Genomic DNA, 19,935 nt, shown 5'->3' on the forward strand with positions numbered 1-19,935 from the left:
GAGTTTTTAATAATAAACTCTTTTTCACCATCAAGGAAAGCATAAACATTATATTTAGATTCTAAAATCAATATGCCCAGATAAACCTAATAAGGAAGATGAATTGACACTAAAGAAAACAAAGATGGGAAGATCTGTTCCTTTAAACTAAGGATATATGGAGAGATCTGGTCCAGAGTTGATGTGATTTTGGCTGTTCTGAGGAAAGGGAAGATACTAAAGAGATGTAAAAAAAATTATATTATTATTATCCAAAAATTTGACTAAACAAAGGCAACGACCTTGCCTTCCTAGTCGTACCCTGTGAATGGATTTTTTTTCATCTTCATTCATCTAAGTGGGAAAATCGAAGAGATGTAATCAGTATAGGGAAACCAAACTCTCCTTTGCTTTTTGGTAAACGTTGCACATATAGCCATTATCTCCTTATTGCCTTAAAATCAAAGATATATATATATATATATATATATATATATATATATATATATATACATATATACATATATATATGTATATATATTATAAGATTATGAATAATCAAAATAAATTAAGTGAAGTTTCTGATTGGGGGGTGGGGTGGGGACAGTTCTAGACTAGCAAGAGAAACAAAAGAAAAAAAATACCAGTATTAAGAACCTTATGAGATGAAATTTTTTTTCAAAATTAAAGTGTTTTGCCCTTAGGGATGAAAATCAGGTGAAAAGTAGATTTCCAGTCTCATAGCAGAGACAGAGGGAAGACAGGAAAACTTTTCCATTGCTCTTATGACAAAGTCATCACCATCTCTCCTTGCCTAAAAGATCAGGAGAAGATGAGTTATATATAGACTTTAAGTCAAAATAGGAAAAAAAAAAACATTCAGTAGAGATTGCATCTATAATAAAGTAGTTCCTTGCAGAGGGCACATGGCCAGGAGGCTGTAAAATTTTATAATAGAAATTACACAATGGGAAGAGCTGGATGATATCACTAAAAAACATCTGAAGCCAAGTATCATAAGAAGAGTGAATTATCCTTGAAAGTGTCTTTCCTTCATGTAAGTACCTAAATTAACCTGCTCTTGACAAATGTCAAGGACATATGTCACTCATTCATTAAAAGCCAAGTTCTTGAAAACCTATAACTGGAAGCACTATTAATGTTAAAACTGATCTTAATGTAATTGAATTTTCCTTCCTTCTTTCTTTCCTCCCTCTCTCCACTCCTTCTTTCCTTCCCCTGTCACTCTCTTCCTTCTTTTGCTTTATTCCTCCATTCCTCCTTTCTTCATTTTCTTCCTAGAATGTTTCAAGTATAAATAGTATTAAAGTTTAACTGTGTGTGTTTGTAAGAGAGATTAAACAATTAAAAAGACACATAGAAACAGAGAGACACAGAAAGACGAGACAGAAAACACAGGGAAATGCAGAACAAAAAAAATAATTGTTTCCCTTTTGTTGAATTTAATAGACAAAATAATCTCCATCCTTATTCTTTGGAAAGATCAAGAAATGATACTTAGCCTTGTAGTCTATCTGATAAGGTAAGTGAATTTTAGATAACTGAGCTTTCAGCTTTCCTTGTTTCCTAATACTTCTGGTATTGAAAATGAAAGAAAAAAATCAATGTCAGACAGAATATCCAGTAATTGTGGCATTTTTTGATCTAGTTCTTACCTTCTTTCCCTTTGTGTCAAGGCAAATAAAGAATGGTGGGTAACTGAAACAATTACTTGTGTAACTGAAACATAAAAGGATTTTTGTGTTTTAATTATCTGCATGTTTCAAGTGAAGTTAGTCCTTTTTACCCCCATCCCATTAACAAATTAGATGGCTAAGCAATCAATTCCCTTCTGTTCATCAATGTATAAAAAAACTTTTCATATTCTTGAGTCTTTATCAATAATAAATTTGTTTCTCTAATGGGTTAGTTCTGAGATCTTGTGCATATACTCACAGATATTCAATTCTTCATATAGAAAATTTTGTATGTTGGTTTTTTGGGTCCCACCTTCCAGCAATTATGCTGCATAAATATTATTTGTGCTTTAGTGTAACCCAGGTTCTCTTCTGCCAGTGAATCAGATTTGTGAATTTTCTTCAACATGGTAAAGTAGAAAGTTGACTAGATTCAAGCAGCTTGACAGCTTGCTAAGATGTATTTGAGAAATATAAATTGCATGACCAAATAGACAAGTGCTGTGGTTTACTCTTACCTGCTACCCTAATTTTTGAAGAACTGATGCATGTCTTTTGGGAATAAACCTCTGAAATCCTTTTTTGCCACCAAGATAATTAAATAGAATTGCTATTGGCATCAAAAAAGTCTCCTAGTTCAAAGATTAAAAAAAAGAATTAAAAATTGTTTAGCTAAAGCTTCAACTAGTGCAGAATGCACATGCATTCTATCATGAATTTGAAGAAACTTACACTGGAACAACCCTGTGTTTGACATTCTTTTTTTTTTTTTTTTTTTGGCTAAGCAAATGGGGTTAAGTGGGTTTCCCAAGGCCACATAGCTAGGCAATTATTAAGTGTCTGAGGACAGATTTGAACTCAGGTACTCCTGACTCCAGGACTGGTGCTCTATCTATTGAGCCCCTAGTCACCCCTTGACACTCTTAAGAGGACAATTTCCAAAAGAAGTATTCTATTAATTCTTATCTAGCACGAGGTTGAAGGTATAATTGATATCTGTTTCTCAGCATTTAGTTTCTGAGTGAAAATTTTCTTTTCCCATCAGCAAAATTCTTTGCATTTCCCTTTACCATCAGCATCAAGGCTTCAACTTGATGTCTTATCAACTCTCTTCATTGTGGGCAAGGAATATCTTTCCTTTTAAAATTGTATTCCAAAATTGAGTACAATGCATGACATATAGTGGATGCTTGATAAATATGTATTATATCATATTTCATATTCTAACATAATATGAAATATGAGTATATATTATATTATAATCAAATATTGTTATATTATAATTTATTATATTGAAAGGAAATCATGCAAAATTTCACTTCTGTGTTGTTCCCCAAATATAAATTTAGAAATTATTGATAAATGATTATTTGTTGAGAATAAAGAAAGGCATTGTGCAAAGTAAAAGATCCTTTTCAGGTAGAAAAAAAGTGACTTTAAATTGGGTTATAGAACTGACCTGTATTATTTCCTATATTTTGTACATCTGGGCCAGTGTCATCTTCTATAGGTGTTCCAGGAAAATCTTTAATCCTCAAAATTACAGCCAGAGAGTTTCTTCATATCTATGAAATAAGAAGTTCTGATTAAAATAGCTATTAAGAAAATAAACTTCAAAAATATTTTAAGCAACTAAAATATGCCAAAGATTGGAAGAAAGGAAGATATGAACAAGAAGTAAGAGACTATCTATGCCTTCAAGAATCTCACAAATTGATAGTGAGAAAATAAGTATGTAAATACAAACTATATCCTCATTTGGGAAAATGCAAAAAGAAAATGATTCTCTCAAATTCTCAATTGGTCAAATAGAAAAGTCCTTTAAAAATAGAATGGACCAACTAGAAAAGGAGTTGCAAAAGAAAAATGAAGAAAAATCTTCTTTTCTAAAAATAAGAATGGAATCAGCAGAAACTAATGACTTCATGAGACAACAAGATTATGTTAAACAAAACCAAAAATTAAAAAAAACTAGAGAAAAGGTGGTGGAGAGAAAACAGGCACTGTGATAGGTGCTCTCTCTTCCCCCCCTCAGAAATAACAGGAGAGAAACCTCTTAACAGAAATTCAATCAATAAAACACAGATAGAGAAGCTGGGAGAACACCTACCAAGAAGGTCTGTCTCAGGGGGATATGGATGAACTGGGAGACAAGAGCAGAGTATCAGCTTGGAGACAGAAGCTCAGGGAAGCCTGAGGGCCAGCCTCAGCCACAGAGACTTTGGTGAGTGGCAGTATGTGATCCAAATTTAGCTGCTGAGTTGTTGGGGGTGGGGAGCAATGGGAGGTTGAGTTCCAGCACAGAGTCTCAGAGCATGCTTGGAGAACAACCAGATGGGCAGGGGACCTAAGCTCCATACTTTCAGCAGAGCCTTTTGCCCAGAACAAACAATAACACCCCCCCCCACACACACACACACACCCTTGGGCAAGAGAGTTCACTCAACTGAAAGAGATTAACTCCATCCTGCAAGGCCCAGCCCAGTTTTCAAGGTCAATTCAGACCCTACTGCTGAAGACCTCATTCCAAAGAAAGCAGCCAGCACTCCTTACTGGCTGGCCCTTGGAATTACCAAGCCAAGTGAACAAAGCCTCTAAGATCTTCAAAAGGAACACTCTGAGAGCCAGCTCCCCCCACCCAAACACAAGATGAAAAAAGACCAGAGGAAGGGGGGGGGGGGGGCATGGAAAAATACTTAGAAGGGACAGATTCTAACCCAGAGAGATGTAGCACTGTGGAGGAGAATATGAATTGGTTTCCAGTCCAGAAACACTTCCTTGAAGAAATCAGGAAGGAGTTTAAAAATCAATTGGAAAAATTGGGAAAACAAACTCAAAAGAAAATTTACACAATGCAAGAGAAAACTAATATGCAACAAAAACCCCCAAATCCTTGGAAAATACAATTGGACAAATACAAAATGAGAATAATTCTCTTAGATCTTCAATTGAGCAAATACAAAAAGGAAATGATTCTCTCAAAACTACATTTGGGCAAATAAAAAAGTCCTTTAAAAATAGAATGGACCAACTAGAAAAGGAGTTGCAAAAGAAAAATGAAGAAAATTCTTCTCTAAAAAGCAAATGGAATTGGTGGAAACTAATGGCTTCATGAGACAACAAGATTATGTTAAAACCAAAAGGTCAAAAAAACAAAAGAAAAAATGTAAAATACCTCATCAGCAAAACTACTGACCTTGAGAAACATTCAAGAAGGGGGTTATGAGAATTACTGGCCTTCCTAAAAACATTGAAGGGAAAAAAAGCCTAGGCTTAATATTACAGGATTTAGTGATGGAAAAATTGCCCAGATATCATGCAACCAGAGGGCAAAATAGTTATTAAAAGAATACATCAATCACCTCCAGAAAGAGATACTAAAATGAAAACACCAAGGAATGTTGCAGCCGAAATCCAGAGCTGTCAGATACAAGAAAAAATCCTACAAGGAGTCAGAAAGGAAAAAATTAAATACCAAGGAGCCATGGTAAGGATTACATAGGACCTGTCCTCAGCAACATTAAGGGATCAAAGGGCCTGGAATGAGATATTCTGAAGAGCAAGGGAGCTCGGAATGAAGCTAAGAATCCATTACCGAGCAAAGCTGAGCATTCTCTTCCAGGGAAAAAGATGGGCATTTTATGAAATGGAAGACTTCTAGGATTTCATGATGAAAAGACCAGAGCTTAAATAGAGAATTTGGGCATCAAAAGTTAAAAAAAAAAAACCTACTATACAATAAGATGAAACTGGCTATATGCCCACTTGGGAGAAAGAGTCTCATAACTCTTGAGAATTTTAACTCTATTAGAGAGAATGTATATAGCCAGAAGTGATTGACTCTCAAAACTTGCCTGTGACTCAGATAGAAGGATTGAAAAACAATACCTCCTTAAAAGGGGGGATAGTAAGGAGAAGGGAGGATGGAGGGAGACTGAATGGGGTAAATCTCATTACATAAAGAGGTACAAAAGACTTAATGTAATTGAAGGGAAGAAGGGAGGAGGTGAGAACCACCTGAATCTTCATCTCAGCAGACTTGGCTTAAAGTTAACTTAGACACAGTTAATCAAGTTAAGAAACTTATCTTACCTTTCAAGCATTAAAAGTGGAACAGGGAAGGGGGAGAAAAAAGGGAACTAACAGAAGGAACGGAAGAAGGGGAAAAGGGAAAGCAGTATAAAGAGGAGGGGGGGTTGAAATAAGAGGGCAAACACACTGAAGGTGGCAGTATTCAGAAACAAAACACTGGGGAATATGAATAAAGGGAAAAAAAGGGGGAAAATACAAACATAAGGAAGATAGCATGGAGGGTAATAAAGCATTTGTAATTCTAACTTTGAATGCAAATGGGATGAACTCTCCCTTAAAACATAAGCAGATAGCCAAGAGGATTAAAAACCAGAATCCTACAATATGTTGTTTACAAGAAACTCATCTGCAGCAGAGAGATATATATAGAGCAGAGGTAAATGCATGGAGCAAAATATATTTTGCTTCAGTTGAATTGAAAAAAGCAGGGGTAGCAATCCTGATCTCAGACAAAGCTACTGCAAAAATAGATAGCATTAAAAGAGAATAGAAAGGAAACTATATCCTCCTTTAAGGTACCATAGGCAATAAAGTAATTTCAATATGAAATATGTATGCATCCAATGAGACAGCATCCAGATTCTTAGAAGAGAATTTGAAAGAGCTACAGGAAGACATAGACAGCAAAATTCTACAAGTAGGAGACCAACCTCTCAGATTCACATAAATTGAATCATAAAATAAACAAGAAGGAAGTTAAAGAGGTAAATAGATTGTTAGAAAACCTAGATATGATAGATCTATGGAGGAAGCTGAATGTGGATAGAAAGGAATATACTTTTTTTTTTTTTGCAGTACATGGCACTTATGCAAAAATTGACCATGTACTAGGGCACAAAAACCTAATGATCAATTGTAGAAAGGTATAAATAGTGAATACATCTTTCTCAGATCATAATGCAATAAAAATCATATGCAATACTGGGACAGAGAGATATAGACCCAGAACTAATTGGAAACAAAATAATGTCATTTTAAAGAATGGGTGGATCAAACAGCAAATTATAAAAAGAATTATTTCATTCTAGATAATGACAATAATGACACAACATACAAAAATCTATGGGATACACCCAAGGTGGCTGTCAGGGGATATATTATATCTTTAAATGTTTACATGAATAAATTAGAGAAAGAAGAAATCAATGAACTAAATATGCAATTAAAAATTAGAGAAAGAACAAAAATCCCTCAATTAAATACCAAGTTAGATTTCTAAAAATTAAAGGAGAAATTAATAAAATTGAAAGCAAGAAAACAATTGAACTTATAAATAAAACCAAGAACTGGTCTTATGAAAACAACAATAAAATTGATAACCCTTTATTCAATTTGATTAAAAAAAGAAATAAGAAAATCAAATTGCTAGTATCATAAATGAAAAAGGTGAACTCACCACCAATGAAAAGGAAATTAAAGTAAAAATTTGGAATTATTTTACCCAACTCCATGACAAATTTGACAATCTAAGTGAAATGGACTAGTATTTACAAAAATATTACTTGCCCAGATTAAATGAAGAAGAAATTAAAAACCTAAATAACCCGATGGTAGAAAAAAAATTCAATGAATCATTATTGAACTCCCTAAGAAAAAATCGCCAGGGTCTGATGGATTCACAAGTAAATTGTATCAAACATTTAAGGATCAATTGGTTCCAATTCATATAAACTCTTAGGAAAAATATATGAAGATGGAACTCTGCGTAACTCTTTCTATGACACCAATAGGATGCTGATACCTAAACCAGGAAGAGTTAAAACAGAGAAAGAAAACTATAGGTCTGTCTCCCTGATGAAAATAGATTTAAAAATCTTAAATAAGGGGCAGCTGGGTGGCACAGTGAATAGAGCACCAGCCCTGGAGTCTGGAGGACCTGAGTTCAAATCTGGCCTCAGATACTTATTAATTACCTAGTCATGTGGCCTTGGGCAAGCCACTAACCCCATTGCCTAACATAAAAAATCTTCAATGAAATTTTAGCATAATGATTATAACAATTTATCACTAGGATACTACATTATGATCAATTAGGATTTATCCCAGGAATGCAGGGTTGGTCCAATATTAGAAAAACTGTTAGTTTAATTAATTATATCAATAACATACCTATCAGGAATCATATGATCATATTAATAGATGGTGAAACAGCTTTTGACATAATACAGCACCCATTCCTACCAAAAACACTAGAGAGTGTAGGAATAAATGGTTTGTTCCTTAGAATTATAAGGAGTATCTATCTAATACCATCAACAAGCATTATATGCAATGGGGATAGGCTTGAGTCATTCGCAATAAAATCAGGGGTGAAACAAGGATGCCCATTATCATCCTTACTATTCAATATCATATTAAAAATGTTAGCCTCAGCAATAAGAGAAGAAAAAGAAATAGAAGGGATTAGAATTGGGAAGGAGGAAACAAAACTCTCCCCAAAAAGTCATCTAAAAAATTACTAGAAATAAGTAGCAAATTTAGCAAAGTAGCAGGATATAAAATAAACCCTCATAAATTCATAACATTTCTATATATGACTAGCAAGATACAGCAGAAAGAGCTAGAAAACGAAATCCCATTCAAAATAACCTCAAACAAAATAAAATACCTTGAAGTCTGCCAAGGATGACTCAAAAACTTTTTGAAAACAGTTACAAAATTCTTCTCATACAAATAAAATCAGAATTAAAGACCTGGGCATACATCAACTGTTTATTGATAGATCAGGCTAATATAATAAAAATGACAATTCTACCAAAACTAAACTACTTGTAGAGCACACTACCAATAAAAATTCCAAAAAAAAAAAATACTTTAATGAGTTAGAAAAAGTTGTAAGTAAATGTCTATGGAGAAATAAAAAAGTCGAGAATTTCCAGGGGCTCAATGAAAAAAAGGGCAAAAGAAGGAAGCTTAGCCTTACTAGTTCTAAAATTATATTTTAAAGCATCAGTCTTCAAAATTCTCTGGTATTGACTAAGAAATAGAGCCATAGATTAGTGGAATAGACTAGGTGCAATAGCAGGAAATTATTGTTGTAGTCTGCTGATTGATAAACCCAAAGAGTCCAGCTATTGGAATAAAAACTCTCTCTTTTATAGAAATTGTTGGGAAAATTGGAAGTTATCATGGAAAAAACTTAGATTAGACCAACACCTCACACCCTATACCAAGATAAGATCCAAATGGATACAGGATTTAGACATAAAAAAACTATGCTATCAGCAAACTAAAAGATCATGGAGTAGTTTGCCTGTCAGATCTATGGAAAGGGAAGCAGTTCATTGCCAAGGGAGAGATAGAGGATATCACTCAAAACAAACTAGCTAATTTTGACTACATTAAATTAAAAATCTTTTGCACAGACAAAACCACTGTAACCAAGATCACAAGAAATGTAGTAAATTGAGAAACAATTTTTATGAGTAGTATTTCTGACAGAGGACTCATTTCTAAAATACACAGAGAACTGAGTCAAATTTTCAAAAAAAACCCAAGCCATTCTCTAATTAACAAATTGTCAAAGGATATGCAAAAGCAATTTACAGCTGAGGAAATCAAAGCAACCCATACTCATATAAAAAATTGCTGCAAATCATTACTTATTAGAGAAATGCAAATTAAAGTATCTCTGAGATACCACCTCACACCTCTCAGACTGGTCAATATGACCAGAAAGGACAAGGATCAATGTTGGAAGAGAAGTGAGAAATCTGGGACAATAATACATTGCTAGTAGAACTGTGAATTTATCCAAGCTTTCTGGAGAGCAATTTGGGATTAGACCCTAAGTGCAACAAAAATGTGCATACCATTTGAACCAGCAGTACCACTATTGGGTCTATACCCTGAAGAGATGTTTAAAAAAGGGGTAAAACATCACTTGTCCAAAAATATTTATAGCAGGCCTGTTTGTGGTGGCAAAAAAAAAAATTGGAAATTAAATGAATGTCCTTCCATTGGGGAATGGCTTATCAGTGTGTATATGTATGTCATGGAATACTATTAGAATCCAGGAGGGTTGGGAATTCAGGGAATCTCAGAAGGATTTGCATGAACTGATGAGCGAGATGAGCAGAACTAGAAAAATCACTGTATACCCCAACATCAACATAGGAGTGTTGATCAAGCTTGATGGACTTGCTCATCCCTTCTGTGCAACAATCAGGGAAAATTTCAGACTATCTGCAATGGAGAATACCATCTTTATCCAGAGAAAGAATTCTGGATTTTGAACAAAGACCAAAGACTATCACCATCAAATTGGGGGGGGGGGGGGAGTTATATTATTATGTAATTTTACTATCTGATACTTTATTTTTTCCTTAAGGATATGATTTCTCTGTCATTACATTCAACTGAGATCAATATATAACATGGAATTAATGTAAAGGCTTTCAGAATGCCTTCTGTGGGGGTGGGGTGGGGGGAGGGAAGCAAGAAATGGGAAAAAATTGTAAAACTCAAAATAACTAAAATCTTTCCATAAACCAAAAACAAAACATACTCCAAAGAATATAATTAAATCAAAGCTTCTGTATCTAAAGTCTCCAAGAAAAAATATGAATTAGTTTCAAGCTATGAAAGAGTTAAAAAAGATTTTAAAAATCAATTAAGAGAGATAGTAGGGAAGAAGAAAAAGTAGGGAAGAGAAATAAGTGATGCAGAAAAATCATGAAAATTGAGTCAGTAGCTTAGGGAAGGAAGTATAAAAAATTACAGATGAAAATAACATCTTAAAATAAGTCTGGGGCAGGCTGGCTAGGTGGCACAGTGGATACCGGCCTTGCAGTCAGGAGTACCTTAGTTCAAATCCAGCCTCAGACGTTTAATAATTACCTTGTTCTGTGGTCTTGGATAAGCCACTTAACCCCATTGCCTTGCAAAAACTTAAAAAAAAACCAAACAAACCTAGGGATACTTCTGGGGCAGAGCCAAGATGGTTGCATGAAGGTATCATGTTCCCAGAGCTTTTCCCTACCAGAGATAAATGAAGTCTCTACTCTGACATTCACAGTACTGATCACACCCTGACAAAGAGAAGAGTTGGTTTTATGAAAAAGTCAATAAAATAGACAAATCTCTGGTTAAACTGATTTTTTAAAAAAGCAAATAACCAAATAACCAGTATCAAAAATGAAGAGGGTGAACTAACCACCAAAGAGGAGGAAATTAAAAAGATAATTCAGAGCTACTTTGGCAAACTAGATGACAATAAATTAGTTAACTTGAGTGAAATGGATGAATATTTACAAAAATACAAACTGCCCTAATTAACAGAAGAGAAAAGAAATTACTTAAATAACCCCATCTCCAAAAAGAAATTGAAGAAACCATCAATAAACTCCCTAAGAAAAAGTCTTCAGGTACAGATGGATTTAGAAATGAATTCTACCAAATATTTAAGGAACACTAAACTATTTAAAAGAATAGGAGATGAAGGAGTTCATTCAAACTCCTTTTTATGATACCAGTATGGTACTAATACCAAAACAGACAAAGAAAATTATAGACCAATCTCCCTAATGAATATTGATGCAAAAATCTTAACTAAAATTTTAGCAATGAGACTACAGGTTATTACCAGGATCTTATGCATGATCAGGGATGGTTCAACATTATGAAAACACTCAACATAACTGAACATATCAATAGCCAAACCAAGAGAAATCATATGATTATCTCAATAGATGCTTAAAAAGCCTATGATAAAATACATCCATTTCTATTAAAAACACTAGAAAGTTTAGGAATAAATGAAGTTTTCTATAAAATAATCAATAGTATCTCTTTAAAACCATCAATAAATAATATATTTAAGGGGAAGAGACTCGGAGCATTTCCAATAAATTCAGGGGTGAATTACTATTACTTTTACTAATTACCATTACAATTCAATATAGCATTAGAAATACTAGCAGTAGCAGTAAGAGAAAAAAAGAAATTGAAGGAATCAAAATTGGCAATGAAGAAGCAAAAGTTTCACTCTTTGCAGATGATATAATGCTATACCTAGAGAACCCAAGGAAATCATCTAAAAAACTCCCTGAAGCAATTAACAATTTCAGCAAAGTAGCAGGATATAAAATAAACCTACATTAAACATCATCATTTCTATATTGAATAACAAAGTCCAAGAGCAAGAGATACAAAGAGAAATGCTATTTAAAATAACTGTAAGCAAGGGAGGCATGCCAGTAGGCAGCAGGGACTCATTCTTTTTCCAGCATAATATTCTTTTGAGGCCATGTCTGGGACTCCTTTCAGATCCTACTTCAGGTCTAACTACAAAGAAAAGTTGAACTTGCTTCTAGAGAAAGATGCTTCCTTTTCCTTTTACTCAGAACTCAAGACCCCAGCTAGCAAGGAACTTGTTGATTCTGGAAACCTTAGTTCTTTGACAGGAACAATTCAAAGTGTTGCCTTGACTTAACAAAAATTGGTATCGAGGAGATGGCTGCCATCCAACTTGCAACATCACCAGATCTTAATGAAACTGGTAACTTGGATTTCTCAGGACCTCAGGAAGCACAGCTAGCTGATATGGCTCATCATCAGCATTTTAGGAAATGCATCCCTAAACAGTTGCTACATAGGACACCCAGTGCTTTACGTTCCTTCTGCCAAAAGACATATGTACCAGGTAGTTCCTCTTCAGACAGAGAAAATTTGAATAGTTTTCTGGAACAACTTACATGGCCAACACTCATATCCTTAAGATTTCATGAAAGATCAAAAAGACCTCTTTTATCTCCCCTTTCCTCTATTAAATAACTTTGTGAAAGGTGAAATGAATGATCTGGGAAGCCCCATTACCAGAATTCCACTGCATCAGGACAGAGAGGAAAGCTGTGGAGATTTAATGCTTCATTTGAGTTAATGGACATTTTCTTGTCTGAGCAAAAAATCAAAGAATCAAGTGGAAAGAGGACAAATTCACTTTGTAATTTTAATGCCATTCAGATCTTGGGGGAGAATTCTGACCAGAAGCATCTGATAAATTATTTCACAAAGGTCTACATGCTATCAACAGTGTCAGAAAGGCATCAAGATCTGAAGAATATCAGCCAAGAGATGGTGGCTGTTCTGCTAAGAGGGCAGTTGCACGATATGATTGAGAAGTACTGTATTATTGATTGCTGCTACCCATATGAGTATCAAGGATGTTTATTCATTACAACTTTCCAAATACCTCTTCTCCCAATTTTTGTCATGGCCCAGTAGAATAAACTGCAAGATTTAGGTTGTTAGGTTGAGTACCATTTTGCAGAGCAATTTAGAACTATATTCAAAAGGGCATTTAAATTGTGTGTACCTTTTGATGCAGTGATATCATTATGCATCTGTGTCCCAAAGAAATTTAAGAAGAGGTGAGGGTCACCTAACTGGAAAAAATATTTATAGAAGCTTTCTTTGTGATGACAAAGAATTGGCAATTGAGGGGATGTCTATTAAATGGAGAATCACTGAACATGCTGTGGTATAAGATTGTAATGGGATATTACTGTCCTACAAGAAATGATGAGCAGACATAGTTCAGAAAAACCTGAAAAGATTTACATAAACTGATGCAAAGTGAAATGAACAGACTCAGAACATTGTACACAGTAACAACAACATTGTGCAATGATTACTGACAATTGGCCTAGCTCTTCTCAAAACACTGAACCAAGAAAATTCCAAAAGATTCATAATAGAAAATGCTATCCACATCCAGAGAAAGGTCTGAATGCAGATTGAAGCATACTACTTTCACTTTATTTTTTTCATTATTTTGCAAACTCTTTTTTTTCAAAACAACTATTATGGAAATAGGTTTTACAGAACTGCGCGTACTTACTGTCTTAGGAAAGGAGAGGGAGGGAGGGAAGGAGAAAATTTGGAACTCAACATTTTATTTTTAAAAAGATGTAATTAAAAAATAAAACATTATTTAAAAATAAAATGAAATAACTGTAGACAACATTAAATATTTGGGAATATACTTAGCAAGACAAACCCAGAAACTGTACAAGCATAATTGTAAAGCACTCCTCACCCAAATAAAAGCAGATATAAATAATTGAGAAAATGTCAAATGCTCATGGTTAGGTTGAGCTAATATAATAAAAATTATAATTTCCTCAAATTATTAAATTACTTATTCAGTGCCATACCAATCAAACTACCAAATTAATACTTTACTAAGCTAGAAAAAAAATAGTAACAAAATTCATCTGGAGCATCAAAAGGGCAAGAATAGCAAGGGAACTGATGGAAAAAAAATGTAAAGTAAGGTGCACTAGCTCTACCAGATCTAAAAGTACACCATAAAGCAGCAGTCATCAAAACTACCTGGTACTGGTTAGGAAATAGAATAATGGATCAGTGGATTAGGATAGGTTCAAAAGAAACTGCAGTAAATGACTACAGCAATCTACTTTTTGACAAAACCAAAGACATCAGTCTCTGGGATAAGAACTCACTATTTGACAAAAATTGATGGGAAAACTGGAAAATAGGATAGCAAAACCTAGCCATAGATCCACATCTCACACCCTATATCAAAAATAAGATCAAAATAGGTACAGGATTTAGACATAAAGAACAATATCATAAATTAATTATTAGACCAAAAATTACTCTATTTATCTGAACTATGCTAAAGGGATACATTTATGACCAAACAAGAATTAGAGTACATTACAAACTGCAAAATGAAAGATTTTGGCCATAATACATTAAAAAGATTTGCACTAATAAAATCAAAGCTGCCAAAAGTAGAAGGAAAGCAGATAGTTTGGAAACATACAGAGAAATGCATCAAATTTATAAAATCACAAATCATTCACCAATTGACAAATGGTCAAAGGATATGAACAGACAGTTTTCAAATGATGCAATTAATGCTATATAAAAGCATATGAAAATGCTCAAAATCACTGTTGATTAGAGAAATGCAAATTAAAATCACAATGAGGTATCATCTCACACCTATTAGATAAGCCAAGATGAGAAAAAGGGAAGATGATCAATGTTGGAGAGGTGGTGGGATGACTGGGACATTGATGCATTGTTGGTGGAGTGGTGAAAGGATCCAACCTTTCTGGAGAGCACTATGACACTATTTCCAGAGTGCAATAAAACTGTTCACACCCATTGACCCAGTAATTCCAATTCTAGGTCTGTATCTTGATGAAATTGTAAAAAATGGGACAAGTTCTACATGTTCAAAAATATTCATAGATGGGGATGCCCATCAGTTGGGGAATTGCTAAACAAGTTTTGGTTCATGAATCCTATTGAATATAATTGTTCTATAAGAAGTCATAAATGGTTGGACTCTAGAGAAGTGTGGAATGACTTACAGAATCTAATGCAAAGTGAAGGGAGTAGAGCCAAGAAAACAATGTAGACATCAACAACATTATGAGATGAAAAACCTTGATGGGAGCAGCTCCTTTGAAGAGTCCAGAGAACTAGGACAACTATAGTTGACTGGTTATAGACTATATTTTCTAGAACCAGAGGATGAAAAACAAAATAAAAGAAAACACACAGATAAAAGCAACTCTTCCAAATATGATAAACACTTTATAAAAATTATCTCTTCTGTATCTCTTTCCCTCAATCCTAATTTCTCATGGCAAAAGTTACTAATTTGTAAATATTATTTGCAAGCTATATATGCATTTAAAATGCTAGCCTGACTGTTCCCTGCTAAGGGGAGGGAGGTAGGAATGGAGGCTGGAGGGAAATTTTGTAACGTGGAAATATCCATATACAAATGGATGAAAATAAATAAATTTTAAAATAAAAAAATATTAAACCTGGATCAAATGGACAAAGCCTTACAAAAAGCCAATTAGAAGAATGACTTAAAAAGCACACTTGGGCAAATGTAAAAGAAGTTATAAAAGCTCCCTGAAAAAAATTTCTTAAAATATAGAAGTGTGCAAAGAGAAGTCAATGATTTTATGAGGAATCAAGAGCAATAAAACAAAGCCAAAAGAATGAAAAAATAAAAGAAAATATATAATATCTCATTGGAAAAATAAATAATCTCGATATAGATTCAGAAGAGGTAATTTACAAATAAATGAACTCCTCAAAATACAGGGTCAAAAAAAGTAGCCTTAGATACAATCTTTCCAGAAATTATCAAGGGAAACTACCTTGATAGAATCAAATCAGAGGGTAAAATAGAAATTGAAAGAATCCACCAATGATCTCCTGAAAAAAGATGCAAGGTTACAGGAATATTATAGTCAATTCAGAGCTTCAAGTTGAAGGAGAAAGTATTACAAGTAGCCAGAAAGGAACAATTCAATTATGATGGTATCACAATCAGAATAACCTAAGACATAGCCGCTTCAACATTAAGGGATCATAGGCTTTGAATATGATATTCTGAAAAATAAAAAATCTTAGATTATAATCAAGAACCCACTACTCAACATAATTTAGCATACTTTTTAGGGTAAAAGATGGACATTCTATCAAATAGGGGACGTTTAATCTTTCCTGTTGAAAATACCAGAGCTACACAGAAAATTTAATATTCAAATATAAGATTCAAGTGAATATTTAAAAGATAAGCAGGAAAAGCAAATAATAAGGAACTTATGATGATTTGTTAATATTTCTTCATGAGAAAATTATACTGAATACTCACATGAACTTTCTCATTTATTAGGGCAGTTAGAAGGAGATATAGATAGAATACAGGTGGGATTTGAATATGAAGGCATAATATATCAAAAATATGCAGTTATGAGGTTAGAGAAGAATGTACTGGGAGAAAATGAAAGAGGGAGGTAGAATGAGGTAAGTTATTTCACATCAAAAGACCAGAAAATCTTTTGCAGTGGAGAGGGAGAGGGTGTAGTTGAGAGAGAGTGTGCCTTATTTTCATTGAAATTAGCTCAGAAAGTGAATAATGTATACACTAAATTGGGTATATAAATCTATCTTGCCTACAGAAAAGTAGGAGGGAAAGGGGATAGGGGAAATGGGGGTAGGGGATGACGGAACAGAGGGCCAACTGTGGTATTGTGAGTGGGGGAAGTCAGAAGCAAAACGCTTTTGAGAAGAATCAAGATGAAAAGAGACAGAAAGAATAAATGGGGATGAGGGAGTTAGTAGTTAATCATAGTAACATAGTATGGTGAAAAATAAATTGAAACAAGTTTCTCTAATAAAGGTCTCATTTCTCATACAAATAGAACTGTCCAAAATAAGTCATTTGCCAATTAATAACTGATTAAATGTTAGGTACAGTTTTCATATGAAGTTATCAATTCTATATATGATCACATTTTGCAAAAATGATTGAGAAAAATGTAATTTAGAACAATTCTGATGTTCAGTCTTATACTTACTGGATTGCTTAATAGGAAAGAAAGGGATAATTATAAATATGGGAGAGGATATAAGAAAACTTAAATGCTGCATTATAGAAGGAGTTCTGAAATGATTTAACTATGTCTCAAAGGCTATCAAATCATGCATACGCTTTGACCTAGCAGAGCCACTAACATGTCTATATTCTGGAAGGTAAGAAAATTGGTAAGGAAAAGGATATATATTTGTAAGATTATTTATAGCAAGTCTTTTCTGCTGACAAGGAAGTAGAAATTGAGGGGATATCCATCATTTGGAGAGTGGTGGAACAAATTGTGGTATTTGATTTTTATGGAATGTTATTCTGCTTATATCTGCTTAGAACATGAGTAGGATGCTCTCATTGAAGCCTGGAAAGACTTGTATGAGCAGATGCAATGTGAATATATGTATATTTATATATATATATATATATATATTATACAAAACAGCAATAATTTAATTGATCAACTGTGAATGATTTAACTTTTCTCCACAGTTCTGTGACCCAAGATAACCCTGAAGGACTTATGATAAAGAATGGTATTCATCCTCAGAGAGAGAGCTGATGGTGTCTGAATACAGATTAAAGCATGCTTTAAAAAAAAGTGGTAGCAATGTCAAAAGAGAGAAAGAACTATATATTGGAGATGTGTTGTAGAGTGAGAAAGTTGATCTATGAATGAGAATCCTCATTCAAATTCCAATCAGGATCAATCAAGATGATTTGTTTCTAAGTTCTGGTCCCAGAGCTATGAAATACAGGTAGTAAGATGACTTGTTAAATCATAGGAAGCTAGCTAGGGGCCCTCCATCCTTATTTGTCCTTGTCTTGGTCACCAAATCCAGTGTGACAGAGGTAAATTACATGGAGGTAAAATAGATAGAAAATTCTAATTTATTTTTGTACTCTAGTCCAAGCACTTAATGGTCACCTAGTCAAAATATAGTCTGTACCATGTGCTCCTCCCTAAACTATGAAGAAACCCATGTGGATTATTACCACCTAATCAATGAAAATATTTTTTGCCTTTCCCAATTTGTGACACTTCTCACATAGTCTTACTTATTTTAACTTATGCATCGTATATCAACAAATTAAATAATTCTGTATTTGAAATATTAACCCCTACAAAAGTAGGGCACTGAAAGAAGACAGAATTTCAGCTTGTCAGGAAGATCAGAGTTCTATTCCATTAAAGGGGACCATGAATGCTTTAATAAAATGCTGTAGACTCAGAGCTCTGTCTCAGTCTTTTTTATTACAAGTGGGGAATTTTAATCAGCACCAAAGGCAAAATCAAAAGTCTTGTAATTTAGAACAATTCTGAGGTTCAATCTTATATATACTGGATTGCTTAATAGGACAGAAAGGGATAATGATAAATATGGGAGCGGATATAAGAAAACAAAGATAATAGTTTTGGTTTCCAATGTGTTGAATTTAAGAAGTCTACTAAATTTTTTTTAGATGTCTGAAAATTAATTGGATATGTGAGATTGGAAATCAAATAATAGCTGATAGATTTGATAAATGTACATATAAATATGATGATCTCTATTTATGTGAGAATCTATGGTATTCCTGTGGGAGATGACTAGACTACAGTAAAAGACTATAGTAATCTACTATTTGACAAAGAACTCATTATTTGACAAAAATTGTTGGGAAAACTGGAAAATAGTATTGCAAAATTAGGCCCAGACCAATATCTCACATCCTATACTAAAATAAGGTCAAAATGAGTACAACATTTAGACATACAGGGCAACACTATAGATAAATCAATAGACCAAGAAATACTATCTATCTATCAAATATATGGTAAGGGGATACATTTATGACCAAACAAGAATTAGAGTACATTAGAAACTGCAAAAGGAATTATTTTTAACTTATTAAATTTAAAAAGGTTTTGCACTAATAAAATCAATGCTGCCAAAATTGGAAGGAAAGCAGAAAACTGCAAAACAATCTTTACAACTAGGGGTTCTGAAAAAGATCTCATTTCCAAAGTATATAGAAGAATTACATTAAATTTATAGACTACAAGTCATTCCTCCATTGATAAATGATGAAAGGGTGTGAATAGACAGTTTTCAAATGAAGAAATTAAAACTACACACAATTATTATGAAAAATGCTCCAAATTTTTATTGATTTGAGGAATGCAAATTAAAATAACACTGAGTTATCACGTCACACCTATCAAATTGACTAAGCTGAGAAAAAAAGGAAAATAATCAGTGTTGGAGAGGTTGTAGAAGAATTAGTACATTAATGCATTAATGGATGGAGTTGTAAAATGATCCAGCCATTCTGGAGAGCTGTATGGAACTAAGCCCAAAGAACATTAAAACTGTTCATACCCTTTTTACCTGGAAATTCCAATTCTAGGCCTATATCCAGAAGAAATCAACCCAAATGGGATAAATTCCATATATGCCAAAATATTCATAGCAACTCTTTTTGGAGTGACAAAGAAATAGAAATTGAAAAGAATTGGCTAAAGAAGTTGTGGTACACAAATGCTATGGAATATTATTATTCTATAAGATATCATTAATGGTCAGAATCTAGAGAACCTTGGAATGAGTTACAAAATCTGATGCTGAGTGTAAACACATTAACAACATCATTGTGAGGTGATCAACCTTGATGGAAGCAGCACTTTTCAGCAATTTAGAGAACTAGAAGAACCATATTAGACTGGTTATGGAAAATGCTATCCCCATCCAGAGGAAGAAAAACAGAACAAAACAAAACAAAATAAAAAAAAAAGTCCTTTAGAATCTGATGAAAATT

General features: G+C 33.6%; 1 pseudogene; it reads left to right on the top strand.

Annotated features, from left to right (window-relative positions):
• Positions 1-11,969: 11,969 nt before the first annotated feature.
• Positions 11,970-12,992, top strand: LOC141504668 (M-phase inducer phosphatase 3 pseudogene; annotated as a pseudogene).
• Positions 12,993-19,935: the final 6,943 nt, after the last annotated feature.

This window comes from Macrotis lagotis, chromosome 1, assembly GCF_037893015.1.
Source record: "Macrotis lagotis isolate mMagLag1 chromosome 1, bilby.v1.9.chrom.fasta, whole genome shotgun sequence".
Taxonomy (NCBI): Eukaryota; Metazoa; Chordata; class Mammalia; order Peramelemorphia; family Peramelidae; genus Macrotis; species Macrotis lagotis.